A 24,234-nucleotide genomic window follows, 5' to 3' on the forward strand; every position below is an offset into this window, starting at 1 on the left:
AATATTATCTGTTCAGATTATAGTAACTGAATACGGCGCCATGCTAGGTCGTAGCAAATGACGTAGCTGAAGGCTATGCTAAATGGTCGTCTCTGCAAATGAGAACGTATGTAGACAGTGAACCATCCCTAACAAAGTCGGCTGTACAACTGGGGCGAGTGCTAGGGAGTTTCTCTAGACTAGACCTGCCGTGTGGCGGCGCTCGGTCTGCTGTCACTGATAGTGGCGACACGAGGGTCTGGCGTATACTAACGGACCGCGGCCGATTTAAATGCTACCACCTAGCAACTGTGGTGTCTGGCGGTTACACCACATTCCTCCCCCGCAAATCTGCATACGGTTGTGGTATAAGGCATCCGCCCGCCGTGGGGAGGACCCCATCTTGACGTACGCGACCCCATGCTGACGTGGGGAGCCTAACAACAGGCGAGGCTGTGCCACCCACACCCTGCAATTCGGACCGCGGGGAGCTAGGGAACGCCTGAAAACCTAGTCCGGGGAGCACGCCAACATGCGGTGTATGCGCCCGTAGAGAGACAGGAGGGACCGAAGGGTCGACCTCCATCGGGCTGGGGCACCCGACGGGTGAAGACGACATATGGTCCGCAGCGGGCAAGAGTTCCATGTCAGAGGACAACTGGTCACGGGGAGCGATGAGCGGCGCGTGACCCAGGGGGACGCCCGGCGGCTGCAGCGACGCGTCCACTGCGGGCGTCGCCGGCGGGAAAACAGGCGGCGGCGGCGGCGAGTCGCCATGGGGCAAAATGGAAGGCAGCGTCGGTAACACCTGGGGCTGAGGCAAGCCAGTAGATGGGTCCCCGGGGCGCTGACCGGACGGCACCGTCGCTGAAAGCAGACGGCGAGCGGCAGATCCCGTGCGGCGACAGAGACGCAGCTGATTGAGATGCCGGCACACCTCACCAGAGGCCCACAAAACCAGATACATAGCGCGTCCGAGGCAGCGAAGAATGCGCCCTTCGCCGGTTGAAATCGCCGTTGCTTTCCAATACTTGCCTTACGCCATTCGATCCCCGGAAGACCCTTTTGTTGATGGTGGATGCATCGGATTTCGCACAAAGATGGCTCGCACGATCGCCCTGTTGCCATTGCGTCCCAATTGCACTCGTCTGCGCAAAGAAATTATTCACAGATCGAGAACGAAGCATTGGCTCTCGTATTTGGTGTTACAAAGTTTCACGACTTCTTGTATGGTCGTCACTTTACCATAATCACAGACCACAAACTTTTGACATCGCTTTTTCATCCGAAAAAGCCTGTACCTCCACATACAGCGCAGAAATTCATTCGCTGGTCTATTTTCCTCTCGAAATACCGCTACCATACCTTGTATCGGTCCACTGCTAAGCACGGAAACGCCGCTGCGTTGTCCCGTTTGCCTGTTTCTGAGGATAGGGCATTCGATTCCTCCGAACTTGCTTGCATGTTCATTGATTCGGAAACCAAATTCGTTTCCGATTGATTTTCGTCGTGTAGCTACAGCCACAACTGCCTACACTTTTTGCTACGCAATGGCCCTTGTCAAAGTCACGGATCGAGGATCCGTTGGTTCGCCGATTTTTTGCTCACAAGGAGAGACTTTTTGTTCGATGTGGTGTTTTGCTTTTGCGTTCTAATAATGATCAGTCCAGGGTCGTGGTCCCACGTTCGTTACAGTCCTCTATCTTAAAGCTTCTAGACCAAGGACATTGGGGTATAGTGAGAACGAAACAACTTGCTCGTCAGCACTGTTTGAAATCGATGCCGCGATTCCGAATATGTGCTCTTCTTGCATGGTGTGTGCTAAACAACAATCAGCACCACCGCGGAAATTCTTTTCATGGCCAAAAGCCACTTTCCCTTGGGAACGCTTACACATCGATTTTGCTGGTCCATTCTGGAATGCTCGATGGTTGGTTGTGATAGATTCATTCAGTAATTTTCCTTTTGTTGTCCGGCTGTCTTCCACGACATCATCTGCCACCATCCAAGCGTTATCTGCTATCTTTTGCATTGAAGGTCTTCCACAGACAATTATTTCCGACAATGGCCCACAATTCATGTCCACAGAATTTCAGTCATTCTGCAAGGCCAATGGTATTCAACATCTGACGTCCGCGCTGTTTTCGCCACAGTCCAACGGTGCTGCTGAACGACTGGTCAGGACTTTAAAGTCACAGATGTTGAAGTAGAAAGAGTCGCATTCTCGGGAGGACGCGTTATTGCTCTTTTGTTCTTGTATCGCTCTCAGCCCCGAGATAGTCGCTCGTCAGCAGAGTTGCTCCACGGTCGCAATCATCGAACCTTGATGTCTTTGTTACATCCGCCGCATCCGGTTCCCGTCAGCGGCAGATACCTGCTTTTGCCCCAGGCCACGTTGTCTACTACTGCCATTATCGAGGTTCACGGTGTTGGCTCTTCTGCCAACACAACACATTTAGGGTGCCCTGTAATCCTTCCCCTCATTTACTGAGTATAGTAAAGCCATTGGCGACACTTATCATTGAAACTCTTTCACTATGAAATTTAATACCTGTCCTGAACCTATTTTATGTTGCCATGGCTGCCTCTTCAATGTGCAGGCTGAACGGGAGGGGACAAAGACTGTGTCGCTGTCGTACACACTGTTTAATACGAGCACTTCGTTCTTGACCTTACAGTCCTGTTGATCCCTCTTGATTCTTCTACATATTGTGTATTAGCCTTATTTCCCTATAGTTTACACCTATTCTCCTGTAGATTTCGAACATCGTGCACAAAAATCGTTATATTTATTGGAATGAAAAGTTCCAGTTGGCATTTTATATTTAGATAATTTACACATCCGGTTACTACGAGTCATTCTCAAGTGTCTTCATGCCAAGGATAGCACAGTCAGACAATAAAATGTATAAGCTCTAAAGACAATCGTCGTTGTCAGCAGAAGTAAAAATTATGCTCTTCTCAATGTCAATAGCGATAAGAGTTTCTAACAGTGTAGGTTCACTTGACAATTGACACTTGGACAGTTTCGCCAGACGACCTGAAGTTTCCCGCAGAGGGATGACCGCCCTACCCAAGGAATCTCACTCTCCGCTTCCTTCACTGACTTTAAAAGAGTCATCAAACAATTTTGATAGGATATATTGTGCTTAGAAGAGGTTAAGAATCTTTTTATAAGCTCTACACTCAAGAGGGTATACTTGACGTTCTAAAAACTGCTGCCATATTTAAACTGGGTGCTGGAACTGAACATAAAAGCGTTTTTTTTTTTTCCTTGTTGTGTAAAAAGGAATACCAACGAACCATTGAAGGAAGTATCATTGTGTGACCAGGGGCATCTCTCTCACAGTTTCTCTTTTCCAAGATTGTCAGGCAACCAATTTTCTAAGCTGACTCTGGGAAGCCATTTGAATCTGTAAGGAGTCCTCAGCCCCTTACATAAAGGTAAAGGTAGTGTTGGCTCACACAGGTCGAGGTAGGCTAGACACCGATAGTTGAGCGCCACGAGCGCCCATCAGGTACAGCAGTGGTTAGGAAATAGAGTGCAGGCACCGCGCAGGGGAATACCGCCGAGAGAGCTCTAAGCGAGCAGCACGTGGTGTAATGGCGGATCGCCGCCCATAGTGCGTATTGTCGACTGGGCGGGACCCCGACGCCGCGGGTTGACCCTCAGTAATTTACCAATCTTGACAAAAGAGTTTACTTTGAAGTGTTTTACTAAATATCTACATTGTACCGTGATCACGCATTTCGGGTCAGCGCGCCGGACACCTACAATTTGACTGCAGTGGGGACTGTGATGTGTTTGTGCTAATTAATGCAGTTGTGTGTGAACTATCAAAGAGTGACTTTTCATGAGTATAACCACTACTAAAATGTAAGACGAAGGAAGTAACTGCCTACATTTGTGTAAAATCAAGAATATAAAATTTAATTACAGCAGAACACCAAAGTGATTATTGTAGCACTAGGACATTATTGATTGTGTTAATTCATTATTTAGCAGCCGAAACACTGATACGAAACAACTCCCACAGCAATATTAGCCGATCAGCCCCTTATCCTTAGCACACGGTCAGTAAAACTCATTTTTTAGGCTACTGTTCGGTGATTGATAATATCCAAACCATCTGAGAGTGTTTCAAATGCCATATGAAGCTAGGAAAAAAGATTCCACTAAGGAGTAGCTGGAATCTTTGGAAACCTGACAAGAGTAGGGCCGATGGTGTTGCGCTGCAGCAATCCAACACATGCCTTGGTTCAGCTACAATTCGATTTCTAGGTTCTTGACTCTGCGCTTCATAGGGTCTTTAATCCAGCAGTGCGAGGCATTGTACGGCTCGTGGAGTTAGGCGACCTTAGGTTCGAGATCCCATATTTACAACACTATAGCACATTCATTATTGATACAAAGCCTTCAACGACATTAGGCGTTCCCATTGTACACCGGCGTTCAAATGTTACGCATAATCTGGAAACGAGAGCGTTTTTCCTGAACATGTATCAAAAAGAGTAAGTAATAATTAATGATCAATCACAAGACAAAGTCCAAAACTGGTAATTATAAAGTTGTGAGATTTATGATAATTTCCAAAGAAAGTTGCGAAACCATAAAATCACTATATTAACAATAATACAGTTAACAGTAGATAGTGTCAGCTAATTATATTCCTGAGAAGTGCTGTGCGGAACTCTGTGAACTCGTGTGGTGCTGGCTAATGAGTTACAGTTCGTCTCTCCCAGTCGCCAGGCAAATACAAACCTTCCTGGACAGTCCATGTGGTGGATATTTTCACCTGAGAGCAGTTCATTCATCAAAGCTGCTCAATGAGAATGGATAGTACTGTCCACGAAAAGCAGTTTCTGCAGTACCTCGTTTCTGTATCTCTGCGACTTAACTTTAATCCTTAGCCCACCAACGATGATGTGGAGCCCTCCCAATATGGTGCCTTCCCGCCCAGCACCGCATCACCACCATACTTGTTTTTCTTTCTTTACTGTATATTTGTTATTATGCAAATTTCAACGTCTTATGCAGGGTGTTTCAAAAATAGAGGGCACAATTTCATGTACGTATTCCTCATAAGTACATACGATTTAAAAAAAAGTTACTTAAATATGTGTCCGGAAACTCTTGGTTTCCGATTTGTGTCCTTCAAAACAGCGATATTTACGGGAACGTTTTTCTTCCCACTGCTAGTTGCCTCTGCAGAAGACATTCAAAACATACACCCCCTGCTCGAACTGTGCTGATTGCGTGAATAACACTTCGACAGGAAAGTTCGGATTTGCAGTAGATGCTGCAAGAACCTCAGACAGAACTTATACTGTGCAAGGTAATCTGCTGGTGGCGGAGAGTTTACACGTTGCAAATGATCAGAGTGCAGTATTCAGACAGTAGTATGAAGAAAATTCTCTTGCAGTGCTAACCTTCGTGTGCTGACAGTTGTGTGCACATAATCCAGAATCTGTTTCTCTAGATCTGGAGTCGTAGACCTTGGACGTCCCCTCTCCAATGCAGTATACGCAAACTTCCCATGAACGCTCACACGGCGACGGGGAAGTTCAAATATCTTTCGATGTGGACAGCTTCGCTGTGAGTATCTCTTCTGGTGCAACAGAAGAGCCAGCGCCGTTTGACTGTCCGCCTTACCGTACATCAAGTGCGCTTCTGCCGGTCCCTGATTCCGATTAACTGTTCTATTAATATCTTCTGTCACAGCAACTCCCTGAGGGAAGAAAAACTTTCCGGTGAATATCATCGTTCTGAAGGACACAACTCGGAAACCAAGCATTTCCGAAAACATACAGTAATAGACTTATTCGACTGTCTTCACAGAACACATGCCTGAAATTACCAGTGAAAGACATATGCCTTCATTCTGATTTCGATCGATGTTATACATTCCTCAAGAAACAGCTGTGTCTCTACAGTGCTGCGTGATGGACATATACTGCCAGACGTCTGGCAACCAACTGTCTGCAGAGAGTTTCTTAGAAAACTGTGGTTCCTTAGGCAGTTTCAAACTATGCAGACAATTGTTATGCAGAAATCGCTGGACTCTGTCGTACGCAAAAGGCCACATATAAGTACTCTTGTGTAGTAACTCTTCTTGGTATATTTGTAGGCCTATTTGCCTGTGGCAAATAGTTACTGTGTCTCAGGAATTATTGATATGATACTTCATACCTCCTGAAACTATGGTCTATGTCTATGCTGCATCCATGTGTCAGAAGATTGTATGTTTCAAAGTTGAAGTGTATCTATCTATTGGAGGTTCAGAGACAAAGCGTAGAATGCATCTCGCCAGATAAAGTTACCACTGCTCATTCCAGCTGTGGGAGGCACCCCAAGCTGTTGTTGCTCTGCAAGGAGGGTGATTAAGCAGTGGACAGCCTCAATATTCTGCTGGTGGAGCCCTTTTATGTCTTGGGCGACATTTTTATGATATTTATAATTAAGCTGATACGTTTTTAAGATATTCACAATTAAGCTGATCTTGTGCTCAGCTTTACTTTGTTGTTGGGGGTCATTACTGTTGAAAGTCTCTAATTATTAAGGCAACGCATTGTCTGTAAGACACTGGTGTCATTCTGCGTTTTGAACCTTGCAAAATTAATTTTATATTTTGAAAATAATTCATCACAGTCAAATTCAAGTTGAGACTCTCTCAAGGATACAAAATTTTATTTGTTCAACGGTTAAACTCTCAATTTTCAACAAACAAGACAATCTGGCATAAATCTTTTCATTATTGGCTGTAATAATTCTTTTTCATATAGAGTATTTTTGTGTTAGCAGAACAGCCAACACCGTGTTACGAGTGAAGGCCGAAATGCACGCGTTTTAGCTCATGCAGGTTAGCGTGAGGAGGGAAGAACTATACTGACGTGAGGTCTGGAATAAGACAAGGAATGAGAATTCAGAAAACGGACGTAATTAGTTTCATACTTAACTTTAATCCATTAATGATGAACATCGCTTTTGACGGTACATGAGTCACAACATTATCTGTTCAGAATACATTCATGAAAATATGGCGCCTTACTAGGTCGTAGCAAATGACGTAGCTGAAGGCTATGCTAAACGGTCGTCTCTGCAAATGAGAGCGTATGTAGACAGTGAAACATCGCTAGAGAAGTCGGCTGTACAACTGGGGCGAGTGCTAGGGAGTCTCTCTATACTAGACCTGCCGTGTGGCGGCGCTCGGCCTGCTGTCACTGATAGTGGCGACACGAGGGTCTGGCGTATACTAACGGACCGCGGCCGATTTAAATGCTACCACCTAGCAAGTGTGGTGTCTGGCGGTGACACCACATTCCTCCCCCGCAAATCTGCATACGGTTGTGGTATAAGGCCTCCGCCCGCCGTGGGGAGGACCCCATGTTGACGTACGCGACCCCATGTTGACGTGGGGAGCCTAACAACAGGCTAGGCTGTGCCACCCACACCCTGCAATTCGGACCGCGGGGAGCTAGGGAACGCCTGAAAACCTAGTCCGGGGAGCACGCCAACATGCGGTGTATGCGCCCGTAGAGAGACAGGAGGGGCCGAAGGGTCGACCTCCATCGGGCTGGGGCACCCGACGGGTGAAGACGACATATGGTCGGGAGCGGCCAAGAGTTCCATGTCGGAGGACAACTGGTCACGGGGAGCGATGAGCGGCGCGTGACCCAGGGGGACGCCCGGCGGATGCAGCGACGCGTCCACTGCGGGCGTCGCCGGCGGGAGAACAGGCGGCGGCGGCGGCGAGTCGCCACACCTGGTAACACCTGGGGCTGAGGCAAGCCAGTAGATGGGTCCCCGGGGCGCTGACCGGACGTCACCGTCGCTGAAAGCAGACGGCGAGCTGCAGATCCCGTGCGGCGACAGAGGCGCAGCTGATTGAGATGCCGGCGCACCTCACCAGAGGCCGCCAAAACCAGATACATAGCGCGTCCGGGGCAGCGAAGAATGCGCCCTTCGAGGCAACACCGTGAACCTCGATTGTGGCGGTGGTAGACAACGCCGCCTGGGGCAAAAGCAGGTGTCTGCCGCTGCACAGGAACCTGATGTGGCGGATGTAGCAAAGACATCAAGGTGCGATGATGGCGACCGTGGAGTAACTCAGCCGGCGAGCGACCATCTCGGGGCTGAGAGGGCTACGAGGACAAAAAGAGAAATAACGCGTCCTCCCGAGAATGCGACTCTTTCAACTTCAACATCTGTGACTTGAAAGCCCTGACCAATCGTACATTGGCACCGTTGGACTGTGGGGAAAACGGCGCGGACGTCAGATGTTGAATACCATTGGCCTTGCAGAATGACTGAAATTCTGCGGACATGAATTGTGCGCCATTGTCGGAAACAATTGTCTGTGGAAGACATTCAATGCAAAAGATAGGAGATAACGCTTGGATGGTGGCAGATGATGTCGTGGAAGACAGCTGGACAACAAAAGGAAAATTACTGAATGAAACTATCACAACCAACCATCGAGCATTCCAGAATGGACCAGCAAAATCGATGTGTAAGCGTTCCCAAGGGAAAGTGGCTTTTGGCCATGAAAAGAACTTCCGCGGTGGTGCTGATTGTTGTTCAGCACACACCATGCAAGAAGAGCACATATTCGGAATCGCGGCATCGATTCCAAACAAAGTACAGTGCTGACGAGCAAGTTGTTTCGTTCTCACTATTTCCCCATGTCCTTGGAGGAGAAGCTTTAAGACAGAGTACTGTAACGAACGTGGTACCACGATCCTGGACTGATCATTATCAGAACGCAACAGCAAAACACCACGGCGAACAAAAAGTCTCTCCTTGTGAGCAAAAAGTCGGCGAACCAACGGGTCACCGATCCGTGACTTCGACAAGGGCCATTGCGTAGCAACAAGATGCAGAACGGTAGCAAGGACAGGGTCGGCAGGTGTGGCTGTAGCTACACGACTAAAATCAATCGGAAACGATTCGACCACGTCATTGGTTTCCGAAGCAATGAACATGAAAGTCGCTCTTGACAGTACATGAGTCACAATATTATCTGTCCAGAATACATTCTTGAAAATATGGCGCCTTGCTAGGTCGTAGCAAATGAAGGCTATGCTAAACTGTCGTCTCTGCAAATGAGAGCGTATATAGACAGCGAACCATCGCTAGCAAAGTCGGCTGTACAACTGGGGCGAGTGCTAGGGAGTCTGTCTAGACTAGACCTGCCGTGTGGCGGCGCTCGGTCTGCAATCACTGATAGTGGCGACACGCGGGTCCGACGTATACTAACGAACCGCGGCCGATTTAAATGTTACCTCCTAGCAAGTGTGGTGTCTGGCGGTGACACCACAGGTATCACATCCATAAACACATAAAAGAGAATTCTGTTTTCTACCTTGCCTATGTTAAAATCACAGTCATGTATTTCCCCCTCCAAAATCAAATCTAAGAATTTCATTGTGAGTTGCAGAAGTAGCTATAATCTAAGTATGTCATAGTAAATGATACACACTAATTTATTTAAAGTATAACTAATAGTCAGTACATTAATGCTGTTTTCTTCACAGGTTCTGAATGGATCATATGGGCTGCTGAACTTGCTATATCACTTTCACAGCACTCAGTAAAATGAAACACCGAAAATGGTATGAAATCAGATTAAAAATCGAAGTACACAACATGGAATATTTTTCATATACAGTTATTTAATGTGAAGAAACTCTCCCAGCTCAAAGCTGACTCATAAGACACAATGTACGAGTTGCTTGTATTAAATCTAAAGTAAGATAGCTTTCACAATTTGAAAAACATTTCTTGACTCAAGAATACATTTCTTCAAATGACGAACATATATTTTATTATACGCGTGCATTCCACTTCATCATCAACGCTTAAAGAACGAGAATTCAAGGAGAGCTAAAAATTCATTTGACTTTAGTAAAAGCAAATGAATTGACATGCAGATAAGAGCATATTATAAAAAACACAGTGTAAATTTGTAACTGTGTAAGAATTTTGTAGTTATAGAAGAATTAGCCGGTTTTGTTGCTGCGCAATACGTCACGTTAGCTACATTGAAAAAGGCAGCACTGAACTACAGGGGATGTTATGTTTTAGCGTGGAATACACGGACAATTGTTGATGATGTCGTCGACATACGATATGGTGCTAATATACTAAACATGTGTCAGCCAGCTGAAGTCGAGGAGACTATTCTCAAATGCGTGGTGGAGGCCTCAGTAACGACCGTCTTCACTTCTACTAGTGGTAACACCGTTTATGGCGCATTCATTTTGAAGCTTCAAAGTACACCTGTACCCTAATTTTAGTTATAGCACATCTGATTCACATTCTCCATAATGTTTATTTTTGCTGTTCATTTATAAGGCACATCGACACTACTTGTTGCTGCATCGGTACACTTTCTTTGGTATTCTAACAGACGGCGTTGGTGAATAAGACTGTAAACGAGAATTCAATATCATTTCCACATGTGCTAATATTCTTCCACATTTTGGGGGGGGGGGGGGAGAGAGAGAGAACATAATGCTTTCGAGGCCAGCAGGGGTGGCCGTGCAGTTCTAGGCGCTTCAGTCTGGAACCGCGTGACCGCTACGGTCGCAGGTTCGAATCCTGTCTCGGGCATGGATGTGTGTGATGTCCTTAGGTTAGTTAGGTTTAAGCAGTTCTAAGTTCTAGGGGACTGATGACCACAGATGTTAAGTCCCATAGTGCTCGGAGCCATTTGAACCATTTTTTGAATGCTTTCGATATATTTAACGTTTTATGCACACTTTTTCAGTGCAATGAGTGAAATAAGTTTTGAGGAATGAAGTAGGGTGCAGCAGCCATCTTGGACCGAGCGAGGTGGTGCAGTGGTTAGCACACTGGACTCGCTTTCGAGAGGACGACGGTTCAAACCCGCGTCCGACCATCCTGATTTAGGTTTTCCGTAATTTCTCAAAATCACTTCAGGGAAGCGCCAGGTTGATTCCTTTCAAAGGGCACAGCCGAGTTGCTTCCTCATATTTCCGTAATCCGATGCGGCTGATGACCTCGTTGTTTGGACCCCTCCCTCAAATCAACCAACCAACCAATCAAGCAACCACCTTGGGGTATTGTAGTATCACTTTCAAGATTTCGCTGTACCAAGTGATTGCAATGTCATCAAATTCTGCATCGACAACGTACGGGAGGAACAAGACTCGTACTTTATCACTGACACGCCAGGTAAGTGATACATTTCATTGAAGTTTTGCAACTTCTAGGCTTTTCACGGAGTACTGTTTCAAGGGCTTTTAGTGAGTTCAACATTCCGGGTGAAACTCCGCTACGAGGGTCAGCTACGCATGGCTCGGGTCATTGTGAGCTAGATCAAGAAGTAACTGCATGCAGATATGAAATGTTTTAAAGATTTAAAGGTTTATGTACGTCGAAAAGCCTTTCCAAAGAACTAAGAAAGAATTCGTTAAATGTTTTGTCCGGATAGTAGTATTACACTGCAATGAATCATTTACAATCAAGAATTGAGAGAAAAGACATTTCGAGAGTTCTGATATACTTTTGTAGAGAAATGCGCTTAACGTTGGAATAAACTGACAGAATGAGGAATGAAAAAAAATCTTCTAAGAATAGGAGAGGAAAGAAAACTTGTGAAAATGGTAAGAATGAGGAACAACTCTTTATGGAATGTACATCAATTGATCAAAAGTATCCAGTCACCCTTTGTTATCCTGAATAACCACTAGGTGTCACGACAGGTGGACCCACCAGTATAAAAGGCGGAGTGAAGTATTGCGTTATCAACGGAGAAGCGACAATGGGTTCGTCGGGAGAGCTCAGTGACTTCAAACATAAAATATTCGTTGGATGTCACATTAGTAACAAATCAATCAGCAACGTATCAGTCCTTCAAAGCCTGCAGAAAACCTTATAGACCACCATCTTCTGGATTAAGAAGCCGCTTCAGCTGTATTTAATACACTCCTGGAAATTGAAATAAGAACACCGTGAATTCATTGTCCCAGGAAGGGGAAACTTTATTGACACATTCCTGGGGTCAGATACATCACATGATCACACTGACAGAACCACAGCCACATAGACACAGGCAACAGAGCATGCACAATGTCGGCACTAGTACACTGTATATCCACCTTTCGCAGCAATGTAGGCTGCTATTCTCCTGTGGAGACGATCGTAGAGATGCTGGATGTAGTCCTGTGGAACGGTTTGCCATGCCATTTCCACCTGGCGCCTCAGTTGGACCAGCGTTCGTGCTGGACGTGCAGACCGCGTGAGACGACGCTTCATCCAGTCCCAAACATGCACAATGGGGGACAGATCCGGAGATCTTGCTGGCCAGGGTAGTTGACGTACACCTTCTAGAGCACGTTGGGTGGCACGGGATACATGCGGACGTGCATTGTCCTGTTGGAACAGCAAGTTCCCTTGCCAGTCTAGGAATGGTAGAACGATCGGTTCGATGACGGTTTGGATGTACCGTGCACTATTCAGTGTCCCCTCGACGATCACCAGTGGTGTACGGCCAGTGTAGGAGATCGCTCCCCACACCATGATGCCGGGTGTTGGCCCTATGTGCCTCGGTCGTATGCAGTCCTGATTGTGGCGCTCACCTGCACGGCGCCAAACACGCATACGACCATCATTGGCACCAAGGCAGAAGCGACTCTCATCGCTGAAGACGACACGTCTCCATTCGTCCCTCCATTCACGCCTGTCGCGACACCACTGGAGGCGGGCTGCACGATGTTGGGACGTGAGCGGAAGACGGCCTAACGGTGTGCGGGACCGTAGCCCAGCTTCATGGAGATGGTTGCGAATGGTCCTCGCCGATACCCCAGGAGCAACAGTGTCCCTAATTTGCTGGGAAGTGGCGGTGCGGTCCCCTACGGCACTGCGTAGGATCCTACGGTCTTGGCGTGCATCCGTGCGTCGCTGCGGTCCGGTCCCAGGTCGACGGGCACGTGCACCTTCCGCCGACCACTGGCGACAACATCGATGTACTGTGGAGACCTCACGCCCCACGTGTTGAGCAATTCGGCGGTACGTCCACCCGGCCTCCTGCATGCCCACTATACGCCCTCGCTGAAAGTCCGTCAACTGCACATACGGTTCACGTCCACGCTGTCGCGGCATGCTACCAGTGTTAAAGACTGCGATGGAGCTCCGTATGCCACGGCAAACTGGCTGACACTGACGGTGGCGGTGCACAAATGCTGCGCAGTTAGCGCCATTCGACGGCCAACACCGCGGTTCCTGGTGTGTCCGCTGTGCCGTGCGTGTGATCATTGCTTGTACAGCCCTCTCGCAGTGTCCGGAGCAAGTATGGTGGGTCTGACACACCGGTGTCAATGTGTTCTTTTTTCCATTTCCAGGAGTGTATTTTGATTCTCACCAGTCAGATCACAACAGGTTTTGCGGTACTGGAAACCATATCCTCAGGATGTAATTTTCAGTGCCACGAAACCGGATGCGATCCGATAACAAAGATATTATTGATTCTCAAGGCCTTCAAAAGCTGTCCAAGCCGACGATTGGAGATGTAATTGTGAAGGGGAAACGCGAAGGAACAAACACACCTAAAGCAAGAACAGGCAGGCCTCATGTCCTGGCGAAAAAGGACCGTCTAACATTCCAGAGAATGGTTGCAAAAACGCACATAAATCAGCGAAAGGAGTAACTTATGCGTTCGAAAATACTACCAGCAGTCCAGCTACGACAGTGACTGTGTGTAGGGAGTAAAAAAAAAATACTGGGGTACGATGGTCGTGCAGCTCCTCATGAGCCTCAAGTCACTATAGTCAATGCTAAGCGGCGGTTGAGTGTGGAAGTCCCATGGAAAATTTTACGTCTGGCGAATGCACGTGCTATCGTGTGTAGAGCCAACAAAAAAATGGTCCAAATGGCTCTGAGCACTATGGGATTCAACTGCTGAGGTCATTAGTCCCCTAGAACTTAGAACTAGTTAAACCTAACTAACCTAAGGACATCACACACATCCACGCCCGAGGCAGGATTCGAACCTGCGACCGTAGCGGTCTTGCGGTTCCAGACTGCAGCGCCTTTAACCGCACGGCCACTTCGGCCGGCACGGCTGGTTAGATCACACACAATAACTCTACTGTGTCTCCGGTTATTAAAGTTACTGGTGACATAACCCCACTACCACATCCATTTGCTACACTATGGTATAGCTAGTACATATTCTATGGCGCGTATTAGATAATTCTTAAGTTAGTGACCATTAATGTTACGTTTCACTTAAGCTACCGACGCTATTCCGTTTATTCTGAGGCGGCGTCATAAAGACGAATGGCGAACACACCCCATATTGCTGGTCACTAACAAGTATCCCAGTACTTTGATCAGATACTGTCTGACAGTATGGTTTATCACAAAAATAATGCTGATGGGGAGCCTTCCACAAGTCTTAGAGGACATTCCGTTACACACGATTTACATATATACATTGTACTTTTAAACATCCACCATAGTGATCCGTCCGTATGAAGTGCAAGTCAAGCCCAGCGGTCGTCTGGGTGTCGAGGGTGTCGAAAGCGGTAGGCTATGTGTCGACAGTGGGTGTCAACTGTCAACCTCTTTCTTCTCTCATCACCGTACAACACAAACACGCCACTATTCTACACACACACACACACACACACACACACACACACACATACACAATCGTTATAGTCATTTACACATAACAGATGCACTTAAGACACAACTCTTATTCACCATGTGGAGAAGGGCTAATGAAAGTGGAGGAAGAAAACTCTTTCCAATAATGGGGCTAAACCACTCCTCGAGGCCTCCCAGTCAACACCATCACACGACTCTTTCATTTCTCTCGCTGTCTATATGGATTTTCTGAGTTTACTTAATATATTGCATCTTTGACTGAGCTTTGAGGGAATCAGTAGTATAACTCAATTCCCAAAACATATCGCCGTTTATATGAAACTGATTTCCTATTCTGATTGGGATGTGTGAAACAGGCAACCAAAAAATCTAGACTATTGTCAAATAGGTTTCAATAAGAAAAGCTAAGCCAAAAAGTTTGGAGCATTGTGTCGTTAACGCCACATTACTGTCGAACACTGCTCTGAGAGAACAGAAGAAGCCTCTTCTCGGGTGCAAGGATGATCAGTGAGGTACAACAGTAATTGAATTACTAGTGGGCAATATATTGATCTGTTTTTGGAGAAAATTCATTAGATACCTAGTGTACTTTTATTTTAATGTTGCAACCAATCGCTTTATAATGTTTTATCAAATAACTTCCTGTCTTCCCTTAGATAAACTCTGAGTCACTTCACGCTCATCTTCACTTGGTACGCTGTTTACAGTAACTTTATATTTTATACCAGGTACCTGGAATAGTGTCGCTAAGGAAATTCTTTGTTGTTATATAGGTTTCCCCGTTTATTGACCACAAATTGGTTTGTCAGTTAGATGTTATGTAACTCCTGAGATGCAAGCACGACACTTTAAAACTATCCATTATACATCAGTGCGAAAAACAAAGCTCTTAGATGCAGTAGTTATTAGCACAATATGTATGGTAAATTGATATGTGTTCAGTGCTGAATCCAAGACACAAAGGATACTATGAGAACCTAAGGTGAATTTATAACTGAATTCATAACTATTATTACGGCAGGTACATTAAATTCTGAGAAAAGTATCTTTGCTAAGATACTTGAAACATTTGGATTGATTGCATTTTGTAAAACATCGCCCCAATCAAAATACGAGAAGCTGCTGCAAATATTTTTGTGAAATGTTGATGATGTACCATATTACACATTTAATGACAATTAATACTCCGTCTTTATGTTCGTTGATGTAAACATGAATAACAAGTACAGGTAACAAATTATTTCTGATTCAGTAAGCTTAATAAATTTGCGTAATTCTCGAATCAGACGTATAGCCTTGAGTACAAAAAGAGCTGGTCCGTGATAGGCTTCATCGTCGCATTCAAACAAGATAAAAAAATTGACACATTCATATCAAATCCTTAGACTACAGATATGTCATTCAATTTAAAGGGCTATCGAAATACATTTAGATATGGTTTCATAGTTACCGACGAAATACAGAATTTAAATGACTGCAGCTACACATGTAGCTTCAACATGCTGTATATACCCAAATATACTGCCTGACCAAAAAAGGTCAAGCACACAGAAGACATAGACATACGTCAATGTAACTACGTTCGCGCACACATCATTGGGTGGTACGTAAGTGATTAGAGTTGCAATTCTCTGTGACAGGTAAAATGACCAGCAGACTGCATTAGCGTTCTCCATGTTTAGTGTTGGTACTGGACCTTGTAGGGTATATAAGAGGCATGAACTGCGTCGAAGGTCTAGTAATCGCTGTGAAGGACACAGAAGTATTGCCTACTCGTGCGAGACAGCACTATCCGCACCCGACGAAGTTTGAAAGGAGCCTCACTGTGAATCATCTAGATTTGTGACACTGTGGTGTGACACAGCCCCGATGTTGGATTGCATGGAAGCGTGAGGGCGGTGACACTCGTCATCACGATCTCAATTGACCATGTGCGGCCACTGCAAGGGAATATCGTCGCGCATCAAGCACATCGTAACTCCTTGATATCTGCAACAGCAAGCCGATAACAAATGTCTGTTTATCTCTCATGACTCTTCCTTACCTCACAGATTGACCAAATTTTCCGTCCTCTCGGCTTTGTCGGTGGTGGCCGAATTTACAGAGCCACCCAATGAGACATCGCCATTCGCTACCACGCCTCCTGGTGCTGGTTGGAAAATTCCCTTCTCGCACGGACTGGTACGTCACTCAAGAATTTGCTTTTTTCCCACATGTTCTACACTCCTGGAAATGGAAAACAGAACACATTGACACCGGTGTGTCAGACCCACCATACTTGCTCCGGACACTGCGAGAGGGCTGTACAAGCAATGATCACACGCACGGCACAGCGGACACACCAGGAACCGCGGTGTTGGCCGTCGAATGGCGCTAGCTGCGCAGCATTTGTGCACCGCCGCCGTCAGTGTCAGCCAGTTTGCCGTGACATACGGAGCTCCATCGCAGTCTTTAACACTGGTAGCATGCCGCGACAGCGTGGACGTGAACCGTATGTGCAGTTGACGGACTTTGAGCGAGGGCGTATAGTGGGCATGCGGGAGGCCGGGTGGACGTACCGCCGAATTGCTCAACACGTGGGGCGTGAGGTCTCCACAGTACATCGATGTTGTCGCCAGTGGTCGGCGGAAGGTGCACGTGCCCGTCGACCTGGGACCGGACCGCAGCGACGCACGGACGCACGCCAAGACCGTAGGATCCTACGCAGTGCCGTAGGGGACCGCACCGCCACTTCCCAGCAAATTAGGGACACTGTTGCTCCTGGGGTATCGGCGAGGACCATTCGCAACCATCTCCATGAAGCTGGGCTACGGTCCCGCACACCGTTAGGCCGTCTTCCGCTCACGTCCCAACATCGTGCAGCCCGCCTCCAGTGGTGTCGCGACAGGCGTGAATGGAGGGACGAATGGAGACGTGTCGTCTTCAGCAATGAGAGTCGCTTCTGCCTTGGTGCCAATGATGGTCGTATGCGTGTTTGGCGCCGTGCAGGTGAGCGCCACAATCAGGACTGCATACGACCGAGGCACACAGGGCCAACACCCGGCATCATGGTGTGGGGAGCGATCTCCTACACTGGCCGTACACCACAGGTGATCGTCGAGGGGACACTGAATAGTGCACGGTACATCCAAACCGTCATCGAACCCATCGTTCTACCATTCCTAGACCAGCAAGGGAACTTGCTGTTCCAACAGGACAATGCACGTCCGCATGTATCCCGTGCCACCCAACGTGCTCTAGAAGGTGTAAGTCAACTAACCTGGCCAGCAAGATCTCCGGATCTGTCCCCCATTGAGCATGTTTGGGACTGGATGAAGCGTCGTCTCACGCGGTCTGCACGTCCAGCACGAACGCTGGTCCAGCTGAGGCGCCAGGTGGAAATGGCATGGCAAGCCGTTCCACAGGACTACATCCAGCATCTCTACGATCGTCTCCATGGGAGAATAGCAGCCTGCATTGCTGCGAAAGGTGGATATACACTGCACTAGTGCCGACATTGTGCATGCTCTGTTGCCTGTGTCTATGTGCCTGTGGTTCTGTCAGTGTGATCATGTGATGTATCTGACCCCAGGAATGTGTCAATAAAGTTTCCCCTTCCTGGGACAATGAATTCACGGTGTTCTTATTTCAATTTCCAGGAGTGTATAACGGGGCCGCTCCCAAGCTTGGCTACGAACAATCCAGCATATTTTTCTGACGTTTCGCTGTATTCTCGAATTGTTGTGAAAGCAGCCTGTGAGGTAACGGGCGAGTTTTGGCGCCCTGAAAATATTCTAAGTTCGGAGTTGGCGTGGCCGCGTGGGCCGCTCGGCAGGCTGACCGTGTGGTGTTGGATAAGATGGGTAGCCCCAGCACGTGGTCCAGTGAACGCGTGGCTGGGAAATTCCGTGGTGACGCTGTGTCAATGAAGGAGATATGCCGGGAGTGCCAAAGATGGCGGCCTTCGTGAGACCATAATGGCAGACATTTCACAGTTCATATAGAAATCAATAGTAGCCAGAGGAATCATGATACCTCAAAAAGAAACATGTACATTACCATTATTTGCACGACGATTCTGATGGTGTAATCAAATTTTCAATATCTGTATTACTTTAAAGATTAGTATCTGACTGTAAATTATATAAGTAACACCCTGCAACGAATTTCCAAAATCTAAACGGCACATCCGATTTTGTCAATCGACGTGTCTTTAGAAAGCTATTAATGTAAACCTAAATTGGTATAAATTACAGGCATGTAACTTGAATAGTACATGAGTGATTGGAAGTCAAAGTGGCCAAATAGTATTAATCACGTCAGGCCATAAGTACTCCACAGTTACAGGAAAAACCGGTAGCAGCATGCTTATAAATATAGTTATTCATCTTTGTCTTTGTTTATATCTGATGTATACTATTCATGAAGAAATTGGCCAATTATTTACTGTGTTTTAGAAAGCACAGAGACATTAGACTACTGGCTTACTTCTGTTCTATTCCGTTGATATTTGTTTATTTAATTTGTTTATGTATTTAATAATGTGTGTTAGAGCGTGTTTATGGTCCAGCCGTAGGGATATTTATTTAATTTCAATTTATTTAAATGTAAATCCAGTATTTCGAATGTGTTTCATTATGTTTGTGAGTGTTCGATGGCTTGGAGACAGGGCGGGAGCACTCTGGCCAATCACAGCGATCATTCCAAAAAGGACACATGGAGAGACCGTATGGAGGTGGGGGGAGGAGCATTATTTCGAGAGAGGGCAGAGGAGTTCTGGAGAGTACGGTAGAGGACACGGGAGAGTTCTGAACAGTACGGCGCGACGGACACACTGTAACGGGAAAGACTTGGAGAGTGGAGCAGTTTCCGTGTGGTCGCGAGAGATAGAAATATTTCGTAATGCCGACTTGTGCACTTGTGAGATTTCCGTGGCTTCTGCAGTGAAGACATAGTATACGTTTAGAAGTGAATATCTCTTGTTGCTCATAACTAATTACGTATAGTAGGAATCTATTGTTTCCCTGTTATTCAACTTATATTTTATTTAATTGCTGGACCATCGACACCAATAAGTGTTTTGCAGTAATAAACAGCATTCTAAAATGTACTTCTGCTATTGTGCTCATCGTTTAAAGTCGTTAAGATAGTACCTTCAGATTTTATTTAATTGCAATCTTTCATTTATAAATTTCTGTATAACATTCATAATTCGCAATTGCCGAGTGATAGGAACCTTCGACCATTCGATTCTTGTGTGTATTCATATTGTGTACTGTAGACTCAGGAGTATTTCGCTTGTAATGTGACAACTACATATCCCAGCCACTAGACAACGAAACCAGCCAAAACTTTCAATATTTCAACTCTGAGTCGGAGGATACGTAGTTGAGGGCCACCATACCACCATCATTTCATTATTAATTTGAAAGCCCGCAAGCCCCTCAACAGATTCACTTGTTTGTAAAGGCCGTCTATGAACGAGGCCCGGACATTCTAACAGCAGAGTTTCGTCCAATAATATGTTGGTTTTCGTGATGTATAAACATCTTTCTTACAGTCCATCAATCATTTTTACGCTAACCATTTATTAGTCAGCAAGCCGAACATTTCACATGCTGTCCCTACGTGCATACAGGGCACTCTTGTGTCTGTACATCATCGTCCCAATGTCTGCAGACCGTCTAAAAATCTCCCGTCTTGATGTGCCCAGCGACGTGAGGTCTTTCAATATCAAGAAATACAAATATGACAACAGCTCCCGTATAGGCTTATCCAGATTTCTCGAAACCTTTCATCCCAGCAACTGATGCTAGTAATTTCGCTGTCGGAGCGGTACTTTCGCAGGAAATTGACGGAGAAGAGCATCCAATTTTTTTTTTTTTGCTTCTCGTCTTTTGAACAAGGCAGAGTGCAATTATTCGACAACAGAAAAGGAGTTATGTGCACTTGTCTATGGCATAAACTACAACCGATGTTTTTTAGTGGGCCGAGAATTCACGGCAGTGACGTATCATGTAGCACTGAAGTGGCTACTCAACCTAAAAGACCCCAGCAGTCAATTAGCTCGATGGGCTTTACGGTTAAGTGAGTATCAATTCAAGGTAGTCCATCGCCCTGAGAAACTGCACAGCAATGCGGACGGTTCAAATGGTTCAAATGGCTCTGAGCACTATGGAACTTAACATCTGTGGTCATCAGTCCCCTAGAACTTAGAACTACTTAAACCTAACTAACCTAAGGACATCACACACATCCATGCCCGAGGCGGGATTCGAACCTGCGACCGTAGCAGTCGCGCGGTTCCGGACTGAGCGCCTAGAACCGCTAGACCACCGCGGCCGGCAATGCGGACGGATTGAGTAGGAAAGTCAGAACATGTTTGACCATCAGCCGGGAAGAGGAATTAATAAATGCGCAAGATACTGACACGCAGTGCCAATCATGGGAACATGATCCTAAATTTGAAGTTGTTGATGGGATACTGTACAAGATGACTGAAAAAGGGAACCACATTGTCGTACCTGAAGCGCTACGGGGACAAGTGTTAAAAGAATGTCATGACAGCCCATTGGCAGGACATAGTGGCAAAAGGGCAACTAACCTACGAATAGCACAAGTCTATTGGTGCCCAAATCGTAAAACTGATGCATACAGCTACGATTCACGTTGTGACTCACGCAATAAACGGAATGATGTGGGCAAAACCAAAGCACCTCTGCAAGAACTTCCAGAAACGAGCACTCCTTTTGAACGATTAGGGCTCGACATCGTAGGACCCCTACCGAAAACAAAGGGTGGGAATCGCTATATTTTGACTATTTTGAATCAATTCTCGAGATATCTATTAATGACAGCAATTCCGGACCAAAGTGCTGAGACTGTGGCGCTAGTGGATATTGAAATATGGCTCACCCTCATTCATAATAACTGATCAAGATTCCAATTTTACTTGCGATTTACTACAGCAAGTCTGCAAGTTACTGAAGCTCGACAAACTAAGGACAACGCCAGCTCATCCAGAGGGGAATGGCAGAATGTAACGGCTTCATTGAACTCTCATGAAAATGGTAAGTCATTATGTGGGCAGAAAACATGATTCGTGGGACACCTACATTCCATTCGTACCGAGTGCTTACAACACGAAGGTGCATACCAGCACGCAGCTCAGCCCTTACGAAATCATCTATGGCAGGCGAATGACCTCGCCGTTCGACTTCACAGCATCAGCAAGAGGCAGCAGCAATGAACACGTCAGGGACCTAGCCAGCAAACTGCAGGAAGTATGGAAGCATGTAAAGGCTCGGAACCATCAGTTCTTTTTGCAGCAGGCCGCGCAACTCGATCGCGGAGCAGTCGTACCTAAGTATTGCGTAGGAGACTTAGTCTATTTGACTAACCCCGTGTTGAAGAAGGGTCACGTTAAGAAATTTAAATTGCATTGGAAAGGACCATATAAGGTCCTTGAAATTATCTCCCCGGTCACATTAAAAGTCCAATTGCCGTTTCGCTCTGTCATAGTGCACGTGAACCGTGTAAAGCCATATTTGAGCAATCCAGCGCCGGAACCAGCTGATGAACCGAAAGAACGACCCCGAGGCAGACCCCGGAAGCTGCTGAGACATCCGCTGAGCACTCCCGACTGTAACCAGCCGGTGGTATCTGCTACGGCCGAGGCAACGCTAAGCGTGTGCTAAGTGCGTATACGTCATTTACAGCAATGTGCAGTGTCTAATTGCGTATGTGCAGAAGTGGAAGTGTGTTATTCTAGTAACAACCAACTGAGTCAGTGTTAACATTGTTCTTATTGCAGAGGACTAACTTCTTGCCTTCATTATGTTAAATTTAAGGATAATGATTGTTTTTGCTTTTATCACTTGCTTTTATTTTAGGTTTTGTTTGTCTTTTAGAATCCTTCCGCATCAATCTGGTGTTCTTTTCGAACCACAAACTAGTATGGTAGTAGCTAGTGGTAATTTTAAGATTATTTTGAAGTATAACCTAAGTGAGCTAGAAGAGCAGTTTCAGAACGTAAGTGAACTCATGAACCTTACTGAGGCAATTCTAGTCAACCATACGATATGGGATCCAGCACTGTCATGGTATCATAGTTGGGTTATGGCTAAAAACCAAGTCAAGGTAGCCTTTACCGCGTATGGAAGGGAAATTGATTGCTTTTTAAATCTTTTACCCCACAATTATCTTGTTAGACGTAAGCGGGCTTGGATTGAATTTGGTGGCAAAATACTCAGAACTGTCTTCGGAACATTAACTAACAGGGACTCGGTTGACGTCAGGAACAAGTTAGAGCAGCTAGGGAAAGAAGTACATTCCAATGCGAAAGAACTCTCTGAACATTTAGTGATACTACGCGATATCCAGCAGACAATTACTAATAATATCGTGTTCATTGATAAGGTTGTTAAGCAGTTCATAGCTCATTTTAGGGATCTGTACAATGAGACTACAAGAGTCCAAAGGGAATTACGGAACGAAGTCAATATCTTGAATGCCCATGTAGAATTAAATACTTTGTTGTTTACGATTACCGATAGTTTGGCAAACGCACGACTAGATGCTTCTAATCTGAGGCAGGCCATTGAAACTAGCTCAGCTAATCATTTGAGCAGTGTTTTGCTGCATCCTAAAGATTTTTTGGCATTGCTAATAGCTATGGAAAGGAAACTAACTAATCCTGCGACTATGATCCTACCTGTCAATGTGTAAAATTTGTATTTCTATTACCAATTGAGTGATGTAGATGCAATCACGATGGACAATGAATTGGCTCTAATCGTCACCATTCCCTTAGCAGACTCCAGACATCACTTTGAAGTTTACCGCGTATATAACTGTCCAGTATTTTGGGCGCCACTTCATACCTATGTTCAGTACCATCTGCAGGAGTACTTTTTAATTAGTCAGGACCGAAGATATTCCTTAGCTCTATCTCAGAGCACTACGCGCGAATGTGAACAAACATAAAAAACCTGTATCATATTTTTCGACAGTCGTGTATAAAGCTGCGAGAGAGATCTTTTCATGAATGTTCAACCCCGGAACTACTGTCCCAGGAACCTGAAAACACTCACTCAGTCCTTCCTACAACGGTTTGCAGAAGGTATCATCTACTCTTTCAACTCAACAAAAGGTACAAGGTAGTGGTTTTGTGGTAGACATAGAAAACTGTGAGCTGTCAAGTGACTTTTTCCATGTATCCCAAATATCCCACGGCACCTTGTATGTAGAAGGCAAGTTATCTGTAACTCCCATTTCTGCTGTATTCCACAATAATACTTACTTATTTAAGTCAATGAATTCATTCAACTTTAATTGAAGTGGGACAGTCGAACTGTACAACCAGTTAGTTCAATAAATAAGTACTAGTGGCAACGTTTTGAATTTGATTCATGCTTTTAACAGTATTAACCAGTATCAACAAGCTACTCAGAGTACCATTACTTTAAAGCTTTTCATTGGATGAACTACAACTTTTGCAATAATTTTCTTACGTTTGATCACCTTTGGTTTTTATGTATTAAAACGGTCAAGGCCCTCTGCACCTGCTAAGCTCAAACGTGTTACTGCCAGTGACATTGTAGTTGACTTGGCACCTATTGTGAATGAAGCCTAAGGTTATT

Source organism: Schistocerca serialis, chromosome 1 (genome assembly GCF_023864345.2).
Source record: "Schistocerca serialis cubense isolate TAMUIC-IGC-003099 chromosome 1, iqSchSeri2.2, whole genome shotgun sequence".
Classification (NCBI taxonomy): domain Eukaryota; kingdom Metazoa; phylum Arthropoda; class Insecta; order Orthoptera; family Acrididae; genus Schistocerca; species Schistocerca serialis.